The sequence below is a fragment of the Acromyrmex echinatior genome, chromosome 1, assembly GCF_024713525.1.
Source record: "Acromyrmex echinatior isolate Ae372 chromosome 1, ASM2471352v2, whole genome shotgun sequence".
NCBI lineage: Eukaryota > Metazoa > Arthropoda > Insecta > Hymenoptera > Formicidae > Acromyrmex > Acromyrmex echinatior.
This window is the reverse complement of record NC_141852.1, coordinates 9,124,330-9,148,992: the sequence shown is the minus strand read 5'-3', so window position 1 is coordinate 9,148,992 and position 24,663 is coordinate 9,124,330. Positions and strand designations below refer to the sequence as shown.

The following is a 24,663-nucleotide window of genomic DNA, read 5'->3' as shown; positions in this document are numbered from 1 at the left end:
ATTCCACAGCTATATTGACGTAATCCATAATATTTAATTAACACATAGAATTATATATACATATGCTACGCAAATAAACGTCAGCAATTTTATAACGCGTAAATAATTGCTATACAACTTCAAATGCTATGGCAGCCTTCGCTACAAACAGATACACGTTGCTCCGCCCCGTTTCATCTCGCTTCAATAGCAATCGCTGCGATATCTGTTGTTGGATCTCTTGTTTATCTCACGATCCAGTTTATAGCGCGTGCTGCACCGACGAGGACGACTTTCCCCCCTATCTCGCATCTTCCTCCCCGTCAACGTGAAGTGTCGCAACTGGAGCTCCTTGCGTCGTGTTCGTAACGCATTATTGAATCGGGCGGTCCGAATTGAGCAACGACGGATTCCTTCCGCGGGACCGCGTGCATCCTGTGATTTGATCGAGCGAACGGCGAGTGAAATCGAGAGGGAACGACAGGACAGTCATTATCGAAAGACGGAAAGAACAAGTAGATAATAAGGAACGAGTCGTTGGTCTCCTCCTCGTGACCGATCTTGCGTCAATTCTACGGCAACGAACGGGACTTACGAGTCACCGTTGATAATTCGATGACTTTCACGCAGGAAGACGGGAGTTCTCCTTTTGCGTGTCTCTTGGATTGAGAATTTTTCAATTGATTTTCCTTTCGGAGAAAATTCCGGGACAATCTCATTTACGATTACACTGGAAAAAGTCTCGTTGGAATTCTAGTAAATTCAATCAGAAAGGCACAAACTTAATCAGTATACAAACAGTTAAATCTATCAAATTTAAATAACCAGAAATTCAATTACAATAGAAATTTGCTTCACACATTTTAAAAAATATTGGTATGAATTTAACATCATGGTGTGGATTTAACATAGGTTTTAAACTCAAACCATGATGGTATTGATATCATGAAATCATCATGATATCATCATATATTGATATTATGAAACATCAGGGATTTAAATCCCTGCTGATATTAATGTTATATTAATTTGGTTTGGGTTTAAAACCCATGTTAAATCCACACCATGATACAATATTAAATTCACACCGATATTTTAAAGTGTGTGACGCAGATTTAGTTATTGTAATTGAATTTCTGGTTATCTAAATTTGATAGATTTAACTGTGTTTATTATTATTAAATATTAATTAAAATAGTAACACGTTTGAATTAATATTAATTAAAATGTGTTAATATTATTACTACTATTAATTTATGTTATATTATTATTAATATTATTAATATATATTATATTAATTAAGACAATGGTTTAATATTAACACGAACGTGGTGAGAAATATACAGATATGATGTTAAATCTACATTGATTTTTTTAGTATATGATCAGAATGTTTTATTTGTCCAATTTCTTCACTTCCAGATAAGTTGCGGATAACCTTATCCGAGAGGATATCTCCATAATCTGAGAGATATTTTTTGGATAAAGTTATCTAGAGGTGAAAAAATTGGGTAATATTTGTATTTCTTGTTGACTACTTTATAGACTACTTTTCTCAGTATAAATTAAAAAAATTCGTTTCTTTTTTTCCTTTAATAGAGTCTTATACATAATTAAAGAGGAAAATGTTGCAGAAAATGTATAGCTAAGAAGCGAAACATCGAAGATCGATTCTGCACTGCATTGACCGAAGAGACTTCGATTAAAAAGTAATACCGTAAAGTAACACACACATACAGAACTGGGTCACTCCGTCGTAATACAAGACAAACGCTTCTAAATGAAAAGCGACGGGAAACAGGCTTTAAAATTACTACGGTAGGAAAACATTGTAATAGTATTTCGTGTCACGAGAACAATTTATAGCATGCGATATTCAACCGTTATAAGTCAACCAGGCATATTTCAATCTTAAAGTTGGAATTATTAGCGGCGCATTGGGAAATTGCACGACGCGCGCGATTTCTGCTTACAAAATTTACTCCGCGACTTAAGAAAGATACAAAGGCGCGTAATAAACGTCTCTCATGCCTTTGTGCTCACTGACTTATATAGCCGTATTATTGGCTCATACTTCAAACGTTTACATAGTTGTCTTAGATAAAGCGCAATGAAATTTTTCTATCACAAAACGATGGAAAAATAAAAGGACTGATAACCCCACAATGCAGAGATAATAATTTACACTGTTATCGATATCATTTAACCAATAATTTTATATCGCCGTAAACATTATCTGCACGCAAATATTAGTGTAAGATTCGGAGCATTGACAAGAGAAAAGTGTTTGTATTTATGTATGTCTAATGGCATACTAATTTGTGTACAATGGTATATTAAAATAATTATAATATGATTAAGAAATCCATTTTTACAGTTATTAATAAAATAATATAAAAAATGTTAAGTAATAATAATAACCTTATATTTATAGTTCTACTAATTATGAAAAAATGTATTATGAACCATAATAATTTTAAATATCAACATAGTAAAATATCAAGATTTATAAATAAAAAAAAATGTATTATAAATAAAATAAATATTTTTATGTAATAAATACAATTGTAATTATCCTAATTATAACTATTTCTTGAACATTCGCTTACTATTTACATGATAACAATAAAAAATAAGAAATATAAGAAAAAGAAAAAAAGATGTAAAAGAAAATAAGAAATAAAAGAAAAATATAGATCTAACCATTTTCATGATATAATTGTACAAATGTATACCATTCGTGATGCAGTTGAAGCTATAATTTGCTTAGTTAAACAACTGTAACAATATGTAGGTAGCTGCCATCAAGAATTATAGATCACAGTAATTGCAACCATTTTTTTTCAATGTGTGATAAAAGGAGATATCTAGCTATGCGGTTTTTTCTCATACAATGCGTAGCTCGGATAGAAGTGATTTCCGATGTAAAACCGCCGTCGTTCGCGATAAGAGCTCGACGCCCGATTTGACGACTGTCAATACTGCTCATGGTCAAGAATGCTCGTTAACATGTTCACAGTCAAGATGGTCTTTCGTAATTAAATTTTTTTTAATGCTTATAAAAACTAAAAAAATTAATGCAATTTAACTATTTAACAATGAATTTTAAATGATATAAACAATAATATAACGATAACAATATAACGATAAAAAATGTGCTAGTCAAATGAGATATAATTATATAACCATGTTATACAATATTAAATATCTCATCATTACATGTGCTTACCTTTCAAATTTTTTGGAATAAAATCTCACTCTAAAGAGTGAAAATTGAGCTAGTCTTAAAAAAGAGTGGCACAATTTTCAATCTTTAAGAGTAATGTAATTTCACTTTTCATAGTGACATTGACTCTACAAATTTTAGAGAGTATGATAACGAAAATTCTATTACACGATGTGACATAGTGAGTCATGCAAAACTCGCTGGACAATGTGTTAATATTCGCGCCAAAGATCGAACAATAACAGTAAATCAAATAATTAACAGGGAATCGCGAAACGATTGGGGGCCATCCTGAAGCCACACCGCGAAGGACGTGCACCAGGTCTTGCGAGAGAAACAAAATCAGCCGAGCAAGAGCCTCGATTTCATCGTCGAAGCGACAGATTTTTAATTATCGACTTTCCGCAAAGAGCCGGCCATCCGTTCATTATCGATCGCACGGGGGAGGAAAACTCATCGACGATCGGGTGTAGGAGTTCTTTGATCGCACAGGAACGCAAACACGATTACTATTTTTAAACGTGCACCATTTACCCTTGTCATGCAATCCTCCCGTAAAAAGCTTGCGTTTATAAATACAGAAAGTTCGTGATAACAGATCCCGCCGTTATCTCGCGGAAATTTTCACTCGATTCTTTCAGCTCGATGTGAAAACGATAGTGCAATGTACCATGGAACTTTTCTGTTACAACTTTAAAAATATTAATATGCTGACAGCCGCGTTTTCCGTCACGCTTATTAGATCACGTTGCGCACGACGTTGAGATTTACAATTAGTTATTATCTTTCATTATGCTATAATTTTAAATATAAAATGTAAATATAAAATATTTATACATGAAATTTATAGCATAATTTTATTTATAATATAATTATATATAGGTATAATATACCTACATAATTACATTATAAATAAAAATAATAATTTTAAAATGCATATTTCAAAATTACTATTTATTGTATATTTTACAACATATTTATTTATTCCAAAATAATCCAAAATAATCATAAAAATAATATCTAATTTCATATAGGACATGATATAAATCGAGAAAATTTAAAAGATTAAATTTGTCAAATTCGGTCTTTTAAATCTTCTTGAATTATATCGTATAAATCTTATGAAATTAGTGATGTTATTTTTAAATTATTATTATGACAACATAATAATAATAATATTATTATTATTATTATTATTATTATTATTATATTATAATAAAAGCATTGCACATATAATATAAATAGACAAATTCAAATATTTATTGCAAAACATAAACATTGACTGTATGTTTATATTAGAATTATATTTTCTATTCAGCTCGCATATATTAATTCATAAACGATGAATGGCATTGTCCAACTAATGAGGTGCCTGTATATTGCATGAATAATAAATCACGTTTCAACCTTAGTATATGAAGCAACATCGGATTGCCCAAAAATCAAGATATCTACGATGAATAAGAACATTAATAATAATAATAGTATTACATACGATATATATATATATATATATATATATATATATGTATATACAAATTCAAACATTTATTGCAAAACATGAACATTTACTTGTGCGTTCATATTACAATTTCACTCTCCACTCGACTTGCCTATATTGATGATGAACGGTATTTTGCCCGACTAATGAGATGCCTGGCAGTGTATCGCATGAATAATAAATCAATGTTATAAATATCAGTTGAACATAATAAGCTTAATCGACCGAAAGCAATTTTAATGGATTAATAAACAATTGAATAATATCTTAAAATACATGAATCCCTAAAAAAATATTTTTTTAAATATTTTCCAACATCAATTATTTATCCTCTGTTTTATTTCCACTTAATCGAGTTAAAAAATTCATATTTTATTGCAAGCAATTATAACGCACACTTCTGATTTTTCTCTGTAAAACTAATTGCCCTAATTCAAATTTAATTTTTTTCTAATTTTCTAAACTTTCTAATTTTTTCTAATTTTCTAAGTTTCCCTTTCAAATAATCCTTTCGAACATTGGTGATTTTTTTATCGTGAAAATTGTTTCCGCAAATTTCTGAAAATAAAGATACAACATTTATATCAATAGTGCGAGTGTCTCAATTACTTTATGTCGCTGCATGCATAACACAAAATTTTCCACGACATATAGATGTAACATCGATAATTTATCGATTTCGGAAGCGACAATAAACGGTGCCGTATTTTTCTCCAAACGAGAATTCGTTGACCCATCCGACGATCCGCGTTATCGATCCGCGATCGTTCTGGCATTGGGATTTTGAAAACCCACGCGCATCCGTTCGGTCTTCCTGTCGCTTCAGGAAGTAGGCGTCAGTGACCGAAATTGATAGTAGCTCGGCGTCGAAATAATTCGTTAATCATCGCCTTATATGTGTCTCATCTTCGCGTCCAAAACTCGAATTTCGCCAAGATCATATTAGCTCCAAATAATCTCGTTAATTATAAGTTCAGTTATCGAACATTTAAAGGATTGAGTTTATTATAAAAAAGACGTCTTGAGAAACAGTTCTTATATGGTTTTGCTAAAGTATCTAGAAATTTAGCTAAATACAAATCTGAAAATAATTTTATTGAACTACCAAAATAATTATTACATATATAATAAATAGGACACAGATTGTTAGAATGTTACAACTTTTTGCAACATTGTCATCAATGTTTAAATGTTCAATATAATTATTTTAATAATCCAACAAAAAAAAATTATTGTCAGATCTGTATCTTATAGCTAATTAATAAATATTTCAACAAAATCGTTCTTTCTGTGTAATTACACTGAGAAAAAGATACTTAAAAATTTATTTATGAAAAATGTATTTATTTCACTTAAAATAAATCTTTACTTAACTAAATATGGCTTATTAAATAAACTTTTCCTAGGAAATAAGTCATCTATTTTATTTTTAATTAGTTTTTAATTAATTTTTTAATTAATTAAACAATTAATGAGATATATTTCATAGAAATGTATACCTTTCATCATCACAATTAAATTTTTTCATAATAAATATCAAAGAAAAGTAAGTGTTAACATTTGCTTCGCAATAGTTTGACATTTTTCTCTCAGTGTAACATGAATGAAAAATTAATCTTTCTGTAAATGCATAATTTTTCATTCTTTTCACTACCGTGTTTCACAATGTTCTCACTAAAAAATACACTGTGAGAAAAAATAAAATTTTAAAAATTAAAAATTTATTCATAAAATATAATATTTATTTAACTGAAATAAATCCTTATTTAAATATACAGCGAAATAAAATTTTATTCCTAGCAAATAAACCATCTATTTTATTACTTTATTAATTAATGAGATAGTATATAATATTTTACAGAAATGTACATAGATATATTTCGTCATTACAGTCAAATTTTTTGCAATCAATAAATTTCAAAGAAAATGTTATACGTGACATTTGTTTTTTGATATTTCGATTTTTTTTGATGGGTTAAATAAGAAAACACGTGCAAAATAAAATCTGTGCAAAATTGTTATTTGTTATTTGAAAGGGTTTCTGAGACATCAAAACAAAATTCGTACAAAAACATATGCCTAAATTCGATGTAAGTATTCGTATCCATGCAGAAGAGTTAAACAACTTTTACCAGTCATCATGTTTGCAATAACTCATCCTTGGTGTTATTCAACATAATTATACGATTTTCAAAAAATGTTACTATGATTTAGAACTCAAATCACTTTTATTTTAAACTCATGGCAAGTTTAAAAAATATCAAAAGCTACAGTTACAAACGCAAAGGAGCGTTTAACTCGTGTATGAGCTTGTTTTTCGGCTACGTTGTATCAAGCTAGAAAATATTTAACGATGGACGAAAGTTGAGCTTTTGCGTTCGCATAGCGTGGGCACCGAAGCTTATCAGCGTTGCATAAATGGGGGACTAAAATAACGAAGTTTGGCGAAAAACCGACCTCGGCTAACTCCGACAGCCTTTCACAGCTGTGAATCAGCCGTGCCGCCAAGCACTAACTTGCACACGCTCATTATTAACGCATAATTTGCCACGTGCTACGCGATAAAATAATCTTTAAATTATTTTTAACTATTAAGTAAGTTGCATCGCAGGTGAATCACTCGCTTACGATCATTATGATAAGCATTGAAAGCAACGTTGTCACGCAAACACCGCGCGACACAGGCGTTATTTAATTTCTCGCAATTTATACCGCATAAGATCGTAACGCGATATTTCCTTGCAAAAATACAAATGGAACGAAATATCCACATATCGTAAAATTGTACTTTCAGCTTCGGAATATCCGTTGTGTCATACATATGAAGTTTTACTCCAAATTCTTGGAGAAACCCAATTAAGATATTATACTAAGAGACTCTTTGACTTTCTATTAAAATAAAAAATATATACATTATTTTATTTTAAAATGTAAAGTTAAAAAATAATTTTATATGTACAAAGATTTATCATTGTATTATCATTGAAATATTGGAAATGGAAAGATAAACACAGAAGGTTCCTCCTGCGTCGTTTGAACGATTGAAAGTGTAAATTTGATATGGAAAAGGATCAATTTGCCAGTGACGACGATGAATCAATTTTCCCTCGCCATTTCGCATGAAATTCGCAAATAATATGACGTAAAATATTCACGATATTGAGTGATTTTATTCGCTTTCGTTAAAAATGCTTTCAAATATATGCATTCATTTGAGCGACGAACAAGCTTAATCACCGTGGAAAAAAATCAGATGAACGAAATGAAGCAAATTTCCAGGTATTTGTAATGAAGAGAGTTGTAAAAAATAAGAGCAAACAAATGTCGAAGCTATTGCTTACGAAAGTCGAAAGTTGAAAACTAAATAAGAAGTAAGAAAACCTAAAACTTACAGAAGCAAAGAAAAATATAGTGCACTGAGAGAAAAAAATTTAGTATTTGTGATATAATTGCATGGTCAAATAATTATGGTTAGAAACTCCATTCTTATAGTTATTGCTGCTATAATACTAAGTCTAAATATTTATTTATTTGATAGAAAAAAATCATTAATTTGATAAAATTTTCTGTTTTTATTGAATAAATATTTATTTTTATTAAATATCTAATACTATAAGCTAAATTTTTTAATACTTTTTTAGAGCAAAACCATTCTTTCCATATGTAATTATATTTATAATTCTACTTAAAAAATATAGTTAGCAAAAACGATAAAATATATTAGGTGTTGGAATTAATTCGTAGCGTTTTACAAGAGATGGGAAGTACTTTCACTAATGTACTTTTTTTAATGCTCATGTGAAATAAATAACATTCTTTCATTAAAAAACGCTACGAATTAATTCCAACACCTAATAGTTAAGTAATATGGTAATTGCAATCACTTTTTCTCAGTGTAAATATGTAACTCTTGCGAAGCTTCGCGCAAATAAATTGAAATTAATTTCAATCACAAAGTTGAAACTAGTAAAGCGATTACCTCTATCCTTCGCCCCTTCATGCTCAATTCACTCATTAAAATTTCCTCTAAGAGGAATTAGAGCATGCGTTTTCGCATTCGCGCCCGTCGTCGCCATCGCCACGTTTGTTCGATATAACAATTAGGCCCGATGAATCATGCGTATCAACGGTCGCATCGAGGAAGCACATTCTTACCCTCTTGGCATCGGGTTCGTCGACCGTGGCGACAAGTCCACGGCGTTCACGTTACTCGTCGTGCCAGTACAAAAATCGCCAGCAGCAAGGAGGAGATCTTCCGCGAGTATCACGGACACTTCGTTCCACGTCTACTGCTATTTCGTTAAACATACGATCGCATGCGCCGATAAACGACGCCGTTATCCGAGCCTCTCTCGCAGTAAATCTTGGGCATTTAATTAAAGCGGCTAATTTATTGCGATACTGATACGTATATATGTAGCGGTAGAAGTCAATTAATCGCCGTTCTCGTCGAACGTGACTTAATTTAGTTTAATACACGTTAAATTGGCGGGATCACGACGCACGGCCGAGTGGACAAGTAATTTTCACACTGGCGTCACGATCGGTCGCGATGTGACATTTCTCATCTCGGCGAGCAAAACAACAGCATAAAGCTGATCAAGATGAGATTAATAGGTCAATTCTAAGGAAAAAATCATAAGGCTTGTAACTTGTTCCCATAAGAGCTTATGTCTGGAATGCTTATAACTTTATGCAGTACAGACAACTTCTTGCTAGTTGTAAGATTTACGAGAAATCATAGATATTCACGAATGATCGTACATCTTACGATACGCATAGAATTACAACTTCTGTCATAAGTTCTTACGAGAATAAATTACGAACCTTACGATTCTACTTAGAATTAACTCGTTTAACCTTCCAAAGCCGACATCTAAATCTGTAGCATAGTTACTGATGCTGAGTAAGTAAGCTCAGCTCTGTAAGATCCAATTTATATATAAAAGTACTAATTAATTTCAAGAAATTTAAATGACATAATTTATAGTATAAAAAAAGAAAGAATATTAAGTGTATTTTAATAATTCAAATTTGCAATTGTTACATAAAGAATATAATTGAATACTCCAACCCAAGTCAGCTCCGAAGATTTAATTCTCCGCCGATAATATGATTTTTAACTCTTTTATCGCAATAATAGAGATCTCTTTGAGAAACAGAACAAATTTTTGTATTGTTCTAGATTATATAAAAATCTAAAAAAATTGTGATATATTGTCAAAGCTTTAAATATACAATGAGTTTTTATCATCATAAAAGTTGGATTGTATATTTTTACTTATTTTTTACAGATTTAAATTTATCTATAAAAATTTAAAATCAAAATAGTGCTTTTTCAAATCTCAGTTGCCGATGAAGGATTAAACTAATTTCAGATTCTACGCGATTCAATTTTGTAATTTCTGATTTATAATAAATTCATAAAAATTCATCGTTCGCCAATATGATTCTTTCTGTACATTATTTGCGATTCACGATTTATCGTGTGTACAGTATAGCTAAAAAAATCAATATACTGAGAGAAAAATGTACTAAATTTTAATAAATATTCATTTGAGTAGTATTATACTAACGGACTTTTATTTATTAATAAATATAAACATACTCTAAAACTTTTAAAGTAAAAATCTTTTAAAGTAAATCTCATTCTGAAGGGTAAAAAAATCTCACTCTTAAAGATTGAAATCTTTTTTTAAGACCGATCCAATTTTCATTCTTTAGAGTGAGATTCCACTTCAAAGAATTTAGAGAGTATATATTTATTTGATACAAGACCATTAATTTGATAATCATCATTTTTTTATTTGGTAAATATTTATTTATCGAAAATAAATGTTAAGTTGATACTATTCGAACAAATATATTTATTAAAATTTAACATATTTTTTCTCAGTATACGAATCAGTAGATCGCAGACAAATCGGTAGGATACGAATAATAAACAACAAACACGAATTTGCTTATTCATATATTTTATGTAAATCACAAACTATGAATCGCATAATTCGGCGATAGCTCAGATCACATCGCACGATGATAATGTGAGTTCTGCTGCGTTTCATACGCGCGATAAAGAGTGACATTGTGGGCGTCTTAACTTACGTGTGACAGTTTCTGGCTAAATTATTTATATTACTATGGTGCACGCGATATGCGAGCCGAATGCGATCGATGGGATGTACGATCAAGTAAAGCTGAATGAAAAGAAAGAGAGTTCTCTCTCGCGTACCTGACTATGCCGAGACTTTCGACCGAAATACGTTTCTCGAAAAATTGGACAGCAGCTGCAATCACGGAAGCGACATTAATTACGAAATACTAATGTCTAATTCAGCCAAGTGTAATCTAAAACTCTTTACACATTTGTTCACTACATATTTCGACATTCTAAGCATTTTATTTATGACTTTCAATTCTTAATTTTGAAATTATCATAAACTTTTCATCCTAAAATTCTATTCTTTTTTTTAATTTCCAAACAAAATTTCATGATTTTCTCTGCTTTCAATAATATATTTAAAATTTTTTGTATTTCCATTCTAATTTAGAAATTTATATATTTTGTTGAGAAAGCAATTTAAATTACTATTGCAATGTAAATTACTATTAATATTGCTGACATTGTTTGCATTCTTAATTGTTAAGTTGGTAGTATTACAAAACTGCGTGTGAGATACATGTATTAAACTTCTTTAAAAGTAAAAAATTTTAATTTTTATAAAATTTCCTTGACATTTCCTTGCTTCCCAATTTTGTCTGCAGGCCCTGAATTTTGACCACTGAATTTTGATTGATAGTGATCTTTCATTTTATACCACGATGATCCAACAGTTGTGTTCGACGTCACGGAAACGTTAGAGTGATGGATGTGCATCACAAAGACGATTCGTGCAGCTGTTAATTATCACTGACTATTACGTGGTGAGATGTATTTTTGCAAAATAATTGGCGTTAATCCCTTCGAATATACGACAGGATTGTGAGAGCGAGCGCGCAAATAGGTTTTCTTCGTAATTACTTTATAGGAGGCAGAGCACTCACGTTCACTTATCGCGTCCGACACATAAATCTCTCGGATACGATAAACTCGCAATAAAGCTGCGTCGATCTGCCGCCATGCAATATGCTTCTCTCGTCAACTTGATCGTGACGAAACCTTTTATCTGCTTTTCATCGACACGAAAGCGTCACTGTTCCGTGCTCCCACGTGCCGCCAATCCCTTTATAACGATAAATTAAATTTCAGTAGAATTACCACAAATTGTTCTCGTATATAATATTGAAAAAGTAAAAAAATTTTCTAAATACATTTTATATTATTATATGAATATCAATGGAATAAGATTTTTATTAGAAGTATTTTTATTAGATCAGATATACGTACAGTAATTTTTTAAATGCAATTTCTATTCTGAAAGAAACAGGAGGCTATAAATAAATTAATAATTATTACAATAAATAGCAATGGCTATAATGAATATAATCCACGTAATTGATTTTTTATTTCTTCTGAATGCTTGTAAGACATACACATCAATCATTAATAAATATATAATTAAAATTTATGAGGAAATAGAATTATATATATATATATATATATATATATATATATATATATACAATAGCATTTTATATAATAACACTTGTAAAAACTAAATCATCTAATATAAAATTCTAAATAGTTGTATAACAATGTAAAACAAAAAAATGCTCCTATTTATTACAATACTTATATATAGAATGTAATCTTATTTAAGCATATTTCACAATGTTGTATCATGTATTATCAAATATCATAATAAAAAAATTCTACTGTGACGTAAAATGATAAGATATGCAAAACTCGTTGAATAGATAATTTATTGAGACACGAAATATGTTTTTATTTGTACGTCCGTGATTCTCCGTGGAACAAACATCAACGACAAATACACGGAAAGAACAGATTTGCTGGTAGCTGGTGGTGGAAGTATTTAAAAATTTAGTTGGATATAAATCTGAAAATTATTTTGTGGAACTATCAAAATAATTATGCAGAACACTTAAACTAGTTGTTAGAATATCAAAATTTTTTGCAGCATTGCAGATTTATATTAGCTAAATTTTTAGATGTTTCAGCAAAATCATTTTTTCCGATGCGAAGAGAACTCGAATAACTTTCCCGATGTGAAATCCAAGTGTTTTACTCGCTAAATGCAAGTGAGTGCGGAACATTCGTGTTTTCAAATAATCGGATCGAATTCGCGGATAGAAGTCAAAACAGCGCGCGAATTGATAGGCTTATTATTAGCATCGTGCGTGCAAATCTACCTCAAGAGCGATCGACATTTAACGGCCAAACAACGGCAAGCCGCGGGCTACGTATAGCCGTACCGTCACGTACCGATCCACGATAATTCCGTAAACGATTTGTGATTTGTGGTGAGCGCATATTCGCGAGCTCTCCGACAGTTTGATTTCCGACCATCGAGATCGATCGACTTTCGTGCCCGTAATAAGGCTCCTCCTCGAGACGAATCATTCGTATCCGCGCGCGAGCTTGCCGTGCTTTCGATCGTTAACGAGTACATTCAACAGGGTCGTTCTTCTGGAGGAAAGAAGAATTTCTCCTTCTCCGAACAAAATCAGAGATTAATCGAGAAAAAAAGCAGGCTTGTAAATATTAAAATTTGTTACTACACTGAAAAAAGAATATGATAGTAGCCATTAAAGTTGAGTGAAACAATTTCAATCAAATAATGTTCGGCCTATATTGTTTCAAATTTCTTCAAATTTCTCAACCTAAAATTCCAACTTAACTTTTCTTTGATTTCCAGACAATTTCATAATTTTCCCTGGTGCTTTCAATATTTTGAAATTTATATTTTTATCCTAATTTAAAAACCATTAAATATTTTGTTAAGAGATTAATTTAACGTAGCAATATAAATTACTATTAATGTTACTGACACTGCTTGCACTGCTGCACTTTTTTAAAGCACAGAATTTTAATTTTCCGGAAAATTAAATTTTGCAAAATTCCCTGATTTTTCCTAGATTTCCTAGATAATTGTTTCAATTTTCTTGACATCTCTGTAATTTCCAGTTTTGTGACAAGTCAGAGTTAATATAAATAACTATACCTTTTTAAATATTTAATTGAAATTATTTCGCTTAATATTTGATAGACATTATTAGATTCTTTTTTCAGCATATAAATTATAATATTGAAAATGTCCATTTATTTCATCACTATCGAAGAAAAATGATAAACGTACCTTTTATTTACGCTCAGGAAATTCAACGGCTTAGCAAATTTAAGATTAACTTTATCGTTATTTAATGACGCGCGAAGATTGCGGAAGAAATAAGGAAAATGAAGAAACATGACTGGAATGTTAAACGGAATTTAACAAAATAAAGAGATACAACGCTAATGCGAATGATTTGAGATACTGTTCGAGATGCGAAGTACATCATATCATCAATCAATTCGTCTCATCGAGTAAGGTAACGCCTATGCGTGCAAGTGCAGCTGCTCTATATTTAGGAGCTAGACTTTATGCCGGCTTCTCAAGGTAATCCGGTTTTCCGCCTTTTGATCTAGTATAATAATAATCTAATCTTTTTTATAACGTTTTTCTTGCGCGTGTTCAATCGAACTTTCCGGCTTCTGAATCGCGTTCGCGATCATTACAACAAAAAACCCATGTATTCTTATTTTTCTTTATTGTTACCTCTTTTTTTCACCTTCGAGAAAATTAATGGCGATTATTTCTCTTTTTCTCACCTTCGATACACGTGAATAAGCGCGAAATTTTTGTGACGCCACACATTGTCGTTGCTCCTCGTCTCTCATTGATAGATAAAACATTTAACTACAAAAAATTAAAAAATTGAACATAAGATTTACCTCAAAATTTTAACTAATAATATAATTTAACTTTGAAATTACGTTGATAATACAATAAAGTAATCCAAATAATGTAATAACAAAGCAAACAATAATTGTATATATGATAAGCAATTTATGTAATTTGAGTGTAATCTACTCTCTAAATGCCTTGGAATAGAATCTCATTCTCAAGTAAAAATTGAGCCAGCTTTAAAAAAGATGGCTTAATTTTCTTCTCTTTAAGAGTGAAATTTCATTCTTCAGAGATTCATCCTAAAAGTTTTAGAGAGTATATAATTGTATATATATCACAGTCAAAGTATTAATTTTAGTAAATGTATACATTGACTACAGCAGACTACACTGAGAAAAAAAAGTTAATGTTTAAAAAAAATATTAATTGGTTCAACTAAATATAGCAGTCACGAACTGTGAAGCAAATATTTGTTCAACTAGATATTCGTTAATTCAAACAAATAACATGTTTTAAATTACAAAATTTTGTTAATTTAATATGTAAATATTTTAACTAAATAATCATTACGAACTAAATGTATTTAGTCAAGTTAATAATTTTTTTTCTCGCTGTACAATAAGTGTATACATTTAACTCAATATACATTCACTAAGTTAACTTTGACTATACAACACATACATACATATAGATCTAACATGATACAAAAAGTATTAAATAAATTTGCTATTGTGTGAAAGTCTTTATTATTCATTTCTTTGTCGAGGCGGAAAATTGTTCGAGTGATTTTTGCGTAAAATCACGTCGTTTCCGAGCGTACATAAATCGACGCCACATAGCAGAGCTCTATTAATGAAGTGTACAACTTGCGTAACCGCTTGTCGTATTCGTGGTCTCGTTTACCATTGCAAAATTACAACGATAAATCGTCACGCGCGGTACACGGAGGTATTACACGCACACGCGAGAGATTACTTCGCTAATTACGACGATCCCTAGTTTTCCTGATCGTCGAGAAGCGGTCACACATCGGTAACAATAAACGCAATCATCTACACTGAGTGGTTACCCGTGGACGATATCACGTAAACGTATATGCCCCCGTGTACGGCGCGGGTTACACCCCTTTAATTAAAAAATCTAGGACGCGCGTTACTTAGCGCTCCCCTTAATCATGAAATTGACGGAACAAGTCACGCACCCGTTTGTGCAGGGCACACCTTTATTTATGCTGCACGATTGTGCGGAGGAAAAAGTAGGAAGGCGGGAAGAAACGCCTGACGCGGATGGTCTTCGAGCAAATTGTTCGCAAACATGAAAAAATTAAATGACAAGGCATATTAAAGTACAATGGAGAATTTATTATTTATATATTATTTTAAACACGAAGCGCCATTATGGTTTGAATGTTAAGATGTTGAACTATTATATATATTCATTTAAATAAATTAATTTCAGAAATGATTGCGTGTCGATACGATTGTCGGATTTTCAACGCAATCAATCTGGAATATTAATAATCCCTCTAAATTTCCCAAATTTAATCTTAAAAAATTGTAATAAACTTATTTAAACTATATATATTTTATAAGTCGATTTATAACGCACAAAGTAATATTAATTTATTGATTTTAATAATTGTCATAAAAAAAGAAAAGTCAGTAGAAGAGCAATCTGAAGAAATTTTCATTGCTATATATACATAAAAATAAAGAAAATTCAGATTAATATTATAAGTTCATGACATAATTTTATCACTGAAATTAATGATCTGAAAACGTCTGCTTAGCTGGGCATTTCACACGCACTTCTTTTTATTGTATTATCAGTAAAACGCTTTATCTAAATTACACAACTCGCACAGTATTTGATAAAAATTCTATAATTTTTAGAAGAGAAATCGATATATGCACCACCTACTGTTTGTTTATGATAAAACTATTCATCTCTGAAGACAAATGGATGATGGTCCCTCAAATGAAACTATGGCTAGCTATCCCCCCCCCCCACTTAATCAATTTTTAATGAATAAATTATACAATGCGCTATTTATGCGCTCTCAAAATCCGCAAAAAAAATTTGGGAGGGGCGGCTATCAGTCGTAATAGAGTAAGCTATCAGTCAGCCCTTCCATGTATTAACAACAACCGATTTGAAAAATCAAATACACAGGATTTAGCGCAAAAATCGAAAATATATTTTGCACAGTTAGATAGCGTCACTTTGCAATTTTAAATAACTTAGGGATGAATATGACTGTTTGCTCCAAGAGGGAAGTCCCTCAAGGTTGCACCGCAAAAATCGAAATTGCTTGGAAATAGTAGCACATAAATCGAAGATATATTTTGCATACTTAGATAGTATAATTTTACAATTTTAAACAATTTAGAGATGAATATGAATGTTTGCTCCAAGAGGGAAGTCCCTTAAGGATTGCAGCGCAAAAATTGAAACTATATGAATATGAAAGCGCATAAATAGTGCATAAATCCTATGTAAAAAATCATTTTGAGTTCTGATGATTTTTTAAAAATCATTTTTAATGTGGTCTTTAATTTGTAAAGTTTTTTATGGAGTTAAATTAGCACATTTTTTATAATTAATAAGGGTAACGTTTACTCATTCATGGTAATAACTCGAAAATCGCGTTAAAGTGTGTCGGTCTTGTAGTAAAGAAGCTATATAAATCTATTTGCCATCGGAATGTCGTAAATGATAAAATCAAATCATTAGAATAGGCATTAAAAGTTCAACGTGTAATTTCACTGTCGTTTGCGGAAGACGTGATCTCCGTCATGCTTGTGTCTAAGATAAAAAAAATCTTGATACCTCTCGAGGTTCAGAGCGGTTTCTCTCTTCCTTATCAGATTCCTTCTTACGGACATTAAACTCGATTCGTGTCGAACTCGTAGGAGTCGATGCAGTCCGGCCTCGCGGAAGTTCACGCTCGTGTACTCATAGTGGAAAGTCACGTATGTCTAATGTCGCGGCTGGAAACCGGTTCGGCGGAAAGTCCGTCGCGACAACCTTGAGCCTGCAAGCCGCACTCGCCGTCATCGTCACCGTCGCCGTCGTTGTCGCGGTTGAGGTGTTTTCCCGGCGATAGGGAAGCTGTGCAAATTCTAATGTGCAAGTTCACGGTTTCTCGATCGCGGTCGTCCGCACGACTTCACTCGATCCAGAAGTGAGCCGCGGTTCATCGCTTGCGAAGTGATAGCAACTGTTATCAATCGCGTTACGCTCGATCTCTTGAAACCCGGGATTCGCCACTTTCGCTTACAAGCGAGGAGGAATATTGCATCGTGGCTTAGTCTTGAAGCATTAAAATTATTTCATAATTATTTTTTACGTAATTACATTCCAAATGTTATATATTGTGTATTATAGGTCTGTTCTTTTTCCACTCCAAGAAAAAAACTGGTGTACATTCTGAATTGATGTACATTGGTAAACAATAAGTTAAAGTGAAAGTTATAGTTTGTTTCATTCTAATTTATTACACTATTTCAGAACTAGTTCAAAATTCTTCGAAAAAGAATGGACCTATTGTATCGATGTTTTATGAATATCAAATGTCTATTTTAAATTGATTTTTCGGTTCTTTTTATAATTTCGATGTTTTAAATCGTCGATATACATAGAGAAAAAGTTTTTTTAAGTCAAATTTAAATAGTCCAACCAAATGGACTTAAATTAAGAATGTGACTATTTTCATTAAAACTAAACAAAATATGTTTCATTTAAAATTAAATTTGTTTCAATGAAACAAATGTAAATAGAATTTTCGAGTCCAAACAAATCTTTTGTTCTGTGTAGTTTAACTTATATTTTATGAGCTGCCTGCAATTTCATTTTATACCAGTGTTCATTACAATGACCTACATTATAATGACCGATATGAATAAATACAAATATTATAGAATTTTAAATAAAATATATATAAAAATTCTAAAATATAATAAATATTTATTACTTTAAAGTAAATATAATATAAATACTGAAAAACAGAATACTAAATTTTAATAAATATTTGTTTGTTGTTGAATACTCGTAGTCCTAAGTAAATATTTTACTAAATGTAAATATCTATTAATTTGTATGAAAACCATTAATTTAACTATATTTTTTTTACTAAGTAAATATTTATATTTACTATAAGTAAATGTTTATTTGTAAATGTATTATTCATAAAAATATCTATTAAGATTTAGTAATTTTTCTTAGGGTATTAAAACAGATATAAATTTATTATATTTCTTCGAAAATATTAGATTCTTCTGCGGAATCTAGAGAAATTGTGTTAATCCTTATATCCAAACCTTAACCAAATATATCCCGTTGTATAAAGATACTTCTATATGTATATTCAACTGGTCAGGCTCGTTTGTACAAACGTAACATTGAATCCATAATGCTGATTTGACGTCAGCATTCTCGTAAGTCTTCGGAGTCCTTTAGCACTTTCGCTTCGAAACCATTTCCGCAGCACTCATCTCCTTCAAATGAAACTATTAATTCCATCGAAATTAGAATTCCAAGAAGGTGATTTCACTCAATGGATTAAAAGCTTTAACGTTAATGGGTTTACCCAATCTTGAGGCACATGTCGTAACGTTTAGTGACTCACTTATTGTCACGATGAATACCTAGCGTCGCCCATTCAACTCAAGACGTGTAAATCGCTGGTGATAGGAAAGCCCATATTCGCGTTACTGCATTAAGTACAGCTATCTGACTTTAAGGCACGCGCCTCCCGTCGTGCGCCTTTTAACGGTAAACGCTCAGATGAGGAAATCGTCTCAAGGTTGCGAGTGAAATAACGGGCTTTAACATACTTATCTTCCCCAATTTGCATTTATACATTCCGCCTTTTTCCAATTTTCAACAAACACATAAATTTTTTTCTCAGATAAACGTCAATGTAAACAGCAGGATCCTTTCTTATCTAAAAGTTATGCATGTCGTATTTAGATCAACGTTGAACAAGTTGTTTGTTGGACGTAATGTCACGCAAACAAAGAGACGTATGTTGAAAAAAATGTGAGTGTAGTAAACTTCACATAAATATTTCAATTTCTCAGTATGGTTTCCACAAAGAATGGTTTATGGCTGACAAAAGTTTCCTTAGAAAGACGCACAAACGTAAACATGAATTTTCTTTGAGATCTTTCTCAGAATTTTCTTCAAGTGTCAAAACTTTTTCTTTCGTCCAAATACATAAAACCGACTTCTTTGTGTTAAGAGCTGTTGTACAATCTTTAATATCAGTTTGACAATACGTTGAAAATTGGTAGATTCCTTCGTAAAGTTTCATTACATTTACTTAACTGCCCCCCCTCCCCCTCTCATTTAACCAAATCTTAATGAAATTTATATAATAAGGCGTGATTTATGCGCTCTCAAATCCACAAAAAAAATTTTTGCGTTCATATTTAGCTAAAAAAAAATTTTTTTGGGGAGAGGACTGAGTAGACTATCAGTCAGCCCCCCCCCCCCCACGTGTTAATAACAACTGATTTGGGAAATCAAATACATAGGATTTATTCACTATTTATGCGCTTTCATATTCACATAGTTTCAATTTTCGCATCTCTTAAGGCACTACTTCCCTCTTGGAGCAAACAGTCGTATTCATCCCTAAGTCGTTTAAAATTGCAAAATTACGCTACTATCTAGCTATGCAAAATATATCTTCGATTTATGTGCTATTATTTTCAAACAATTTCAATTTTTTTTTATCTAAATAAAATTATTATATAATTTATTCATTAAGATTTGATTAAGTTGGGGGTCAGTCAGGCAGACATAGTTTCATTTGAGGGACCATTATCCGTTTAATCTTCAGATGAATAGTTTTATCATAAACAAACAGTAGATGATGCATGTATCGATTTCTTTTCGTTAAAATTATAGAATTTTTATTAAATACTGCCAGTTGTGTAATTTAGATAAAGCGTTACTAATAATAGATAAAAAGAAATGTATATGAAACGTTTATATTTCGAGCAATAAAATATGTAGTTCCAATCTAAAAAAATTATGTTAAAAACGATAAAATAAACATGTACATATTGCTGTATACATATTTCACCAATATCGACAAGTCAGTAAGTATTTATCTATATAAATTTATTTATAAATGTATGACAGTTCATGAACTAATAAAATATATAAATAAATATATAAATAAAAAAAAGAATTCCAATATATAAAATTGTGTTAAAATGCGGCAAAAAATCATGCAAATATCATTGAATACAAATCTATAAAGTTTCACTACTAACTATTAACATAAAAAAATCTATTAATATGAAAAAAATAATAATGATAGTTTCAGTAATACTTTTCCTAGTTTCATAGGTTCTTATAAAAAAAGTTCTATTTCTTATATTAAAAAATCAAAATTGAAAATATAGCGTGTTAATTTCATGAATCTAACACGACACTTTTCCCTCTAAGATAACAAGAAAACAATAAATCAATACAATTAAATAATACCGATTCGAGCCAACACAAGATGACAATGCGAAAATTGGTTTCTTTAAATTAACATAATTATAATCTTAAATCGCAAACGTTTCGAATCCTTATCAATGCTCTATGTAAATCGTTATCAAAATTCGGTCATCTGAGAATAGTAACAGTAATGTCATCAAACTTTCTGATATAATGATCATTGTAACGTTATTAAGCTGTTCATACTTCGGACATCGAGTCTCATCAAAACAATAAATATTATTACATTTTTTATCCAAATGTCATACTGGATTCAGGTATTAAAAAACTAATTAAAAATGACAGCCGAAACTCCATTTAAAAATAATTTCGGAGCACAAAAACTCTGCTAGAATGAGAACTGTCACTAGAATTGCGATAAATTATCGCAAAAACCAAAATTGAAGCTCACTTCGCGAATTTAGCACGACACTTTTTCTCCATGTCTTCTATTTAAAGTGTATTAAAATTGATAATTTTGTTTTCAAATTACATACTCTCTAAATCTGAATCAGTGGATAATCACTGATATCGGTGCCAAGTACGCCACTCGTAATCAGTGAATTAAATGTGAAATCCCTAGCTAATCTTTATTATTGTGATCTAATTAACTTTGTTTTTGTGCTTAAATTCAATGAATATTCGTATTGAAATATTGAAATTAACGTGCAAATATCAGTTTAGTTATATAATGCTCAATATAATGCAATATTCTTCCTTTTTTAGTTGAACTTCGCCGATTATCAGTGCCAAGTATGCCACTGGGTAATTAGTGACTATCCATTGATTCATATTTATATAGAGAATATATTAATGGAACTCGAGTATTAACGAGAACTACAGTTAAAAGTGGAAATATTTATATTTTTCTTGTACTTTAGAGAAGAAGTGTCGTTCTAGATTCGCGAAGTTAGTATGTTTCATTTTCAATTTTAGTTTTTTAGTATAAAAAATAATAATTTAGTATAAAAAAAGCGAAATTTTTTTTATTTTTATAAGGAAGTAAAACTATAATATATTAGTATAAAAAAATGTTACTGGAACTGTTATTATTTTTTTATATTAATAAACTGTCGTGCTAACTTCACAGATTTTCTCTCCGCAACTTTCTTCCAGATAGCGATTAAACTTCGTCGGATCTTCGCAGACAGTCACGAAGGAATGATTCGTGGTTTCAGAAACGCGAATTCATAGTGACGACGACGAATCGCGAATTCATTCGCGAAGGCACGAACGAGGAAACACAAGACGCAACGAAGTTGCGGGAATTTTATTCTTTGTTTCTCTCTCTACAACTCGCTCACTCAACCGTGACAGCACATTTAACGATAGTATATTTATGCGACATAGTAATATTCACATTTTTATGCGAGATGCTCAAACTTTTCTGCTTTTGCTCGTTTTGGATAAATGAATTCTTTTGTATGCCATCGCAAGTATTCGCGATAAATGTACAGATTGTTCTCGAATCCCGCAGACAGAATGGAAGGGAATGGAGGAATCTCTTTATTTAGCTATTTGCATCGATTTAAACAAACATCTCTGAATACAAATGAGTACAACATTTTTATTTACAACATACTTGCCTTGATTTTAACGAACGTCTCTGAATATATACGGAGTAAACTGAATTTCTCCAGATGCTTGCAATGATTTCAACGAACGCTTCAAAGTATACAGTGTTATATAACATAGAGGAGACCGGGAGTCTAGTAGACTCATTCTTCAGTTTCGAATTTTTACAAACTAAATTAAGAAACTTATTGAATGAATTCTACACCAGTTACTGCATACATTTGATTATCTAATAATATCTTAATAATAAGAAGAAACTAATAACTAATATGAAAAAAATGAATCCTTCTAATGCATTCCATCTGAGTCAACTCCGTAGCCCCGGGATAAGGTAACTAATGATATGAGGTAATTTGATTAAGATTATTAAAATAAAGATTAATGTATTTTAAGCTACATCTATGGCTACATATTAATAAAACTTTTATAAAAATACATTTTAATGACAAACATTCGCTTCGCAAGGAACAATGCTTCTTTTTGCTTGTTTCATGCAAAAACGCGTCGAATGGGCCTAGTTTTATCGAGATTGGACGTGAGGGAACTAAACTCATAACATTTAAATTTATAACACTGAGGTAAAATTCCTCTTTAGAGGAATGAAATATTGTAGGTATTATAAGAGTCGTCACTAAATAAGTCATAGCACCAGGCTATGGTTAACCTACTATCCTTATTCGTTCATTTTTTAAAAATATTAAGTATGATAGATGCATCTGAATGACGTTTATCAACACTTTATTGTTCTTAAAATCTTACTCACAATGAATTTTTTTGCATCGATTGCGTTTTAGCTGCGGAACTCAAATTAGACAGACCTGGTATAAATAAATAAGAAAAATCTGTTGGACTTTATTAAATAAGAACTACACTTACTAGCTAAATAGAAATCAAATATCTTAGACAATCATATATGATTGTAAAACAAAAATTTTAAGAATGAAAATATTTACTTACAATTTTTTAAAATGTTTACACATGTCTTGTGTTTTATGTTTAACGTAGTTACTTGTAGATAATTCTTATCAAATATTTGTATTAATGATTTTTATTGAAAAAGTAATATCTTTAATTTTGAGATTAACTATAAATACTCACATAGAAAACGCAGAATATTATAAAAATATATTTAGCTTATCAGATAGTTATAAGATAGATATCAAAGAAGCGATAATAACTGAATTTCTTAAGTTAAATAATATTTTGTTATTTTTAACTATGTTATCAAAATGTAAATCAATCCATTTCTGTGATTAATTTCAAAGTAAGCATCGTCCATATTAATGTATGCATTTAGCAAATAATGAACTAAATTGAAGTAAATTTAATAGCAACATTTTCTTGAATTAAATTGTTTAACTCTATCGTTTTAATTAAATTAATATTATTGTATTCATAATGTCAATGTATTAACGATATATTGAATAGGAAACAGTGGCGCCCTATCCAATATAGAAACGATTAAGAATGACTCAAATTGGATGCATGTATAATTATAAATTTAACAGTAACGACAAACGCACAGAAAACTTCTCATCTGACAATTCCATCGTGAATAATATGAAAAACACGCGCGTGCGAGAAAAAACGTGCCTTTTTATCGAAGCGACACGTATCGATGGTTGCACAATCATTCATTAACATATGTGTCATTTCTACAAATGTCTGTTAGGTCAAGGTATTAGTAAAATAGCTGATAAAATATCGATGCTGTACGTTTGTATTCAATTACGTATACGTTTGCTTATTTCACAAGTAATTATTAAAAGCAATTATAAAAAGCAATTCCCTCTTAAATGACTCAAATGTAAATCGCGCTTACACAATCCACAGAAAAATCGAGATTAATAGACAAGAAAGTTATTTTCAATTAATTGTAAGTAACAGGTTCTTCAATATGATGAAAAAAAAATGCACGAGCCGAGATGAGTCAAGTTAAACGTATACCTATGTCGACACCCGGAGAATCGTTTCGCGAAATTGCTTGTAAATCTCTCGAAAAATCCGACGCGCTAGAAATCGGTACGATTAAAATT

General features: G+C 30.9%; 1 protein-coding gene and 1 long non-coding RNA gene across 3 annotated transcripts in view; one reads left to right on the top strand and one right to left on the bottom strand.

The window, feature by feature from the left end:
• LOC105146594 (beta-1,4-glucuronyltransferase 1) overlaps window positions 1-24,663 on the bottom strand; it is a 60,203-nt gene that overhangs the window by 11,887 nt on the left and 23,653 nt on the right. Inside the window, exon 1 of one of the 2 annotated variants that reach the window (XM_011056952.2) lies at window positions 1,696-2,318. The exons of the other annotated variant lie outside the window; for it this stretch is intronic. The gene's annotated coding sequence lies outside the window, so the exon portion shown is untranslated. Of the gene's footprint in view, window positions 1-1,695; window positions 2,319-24,663 lie in introns of those variants that run through there. 2 annotated transcript variants of the gene reach the window in all.
• LOC147910943 (uncharacterized) lies at window positions 12,465-22,408 on the top strand. Its single transcript, XR_015544976.1, has 2 exons — window positions 12,465-13,364; window positions 13,984-22,408. It is a non-coding gene; the product is annotated as an uncharacterized LOC147910943 (long non-coding RNA).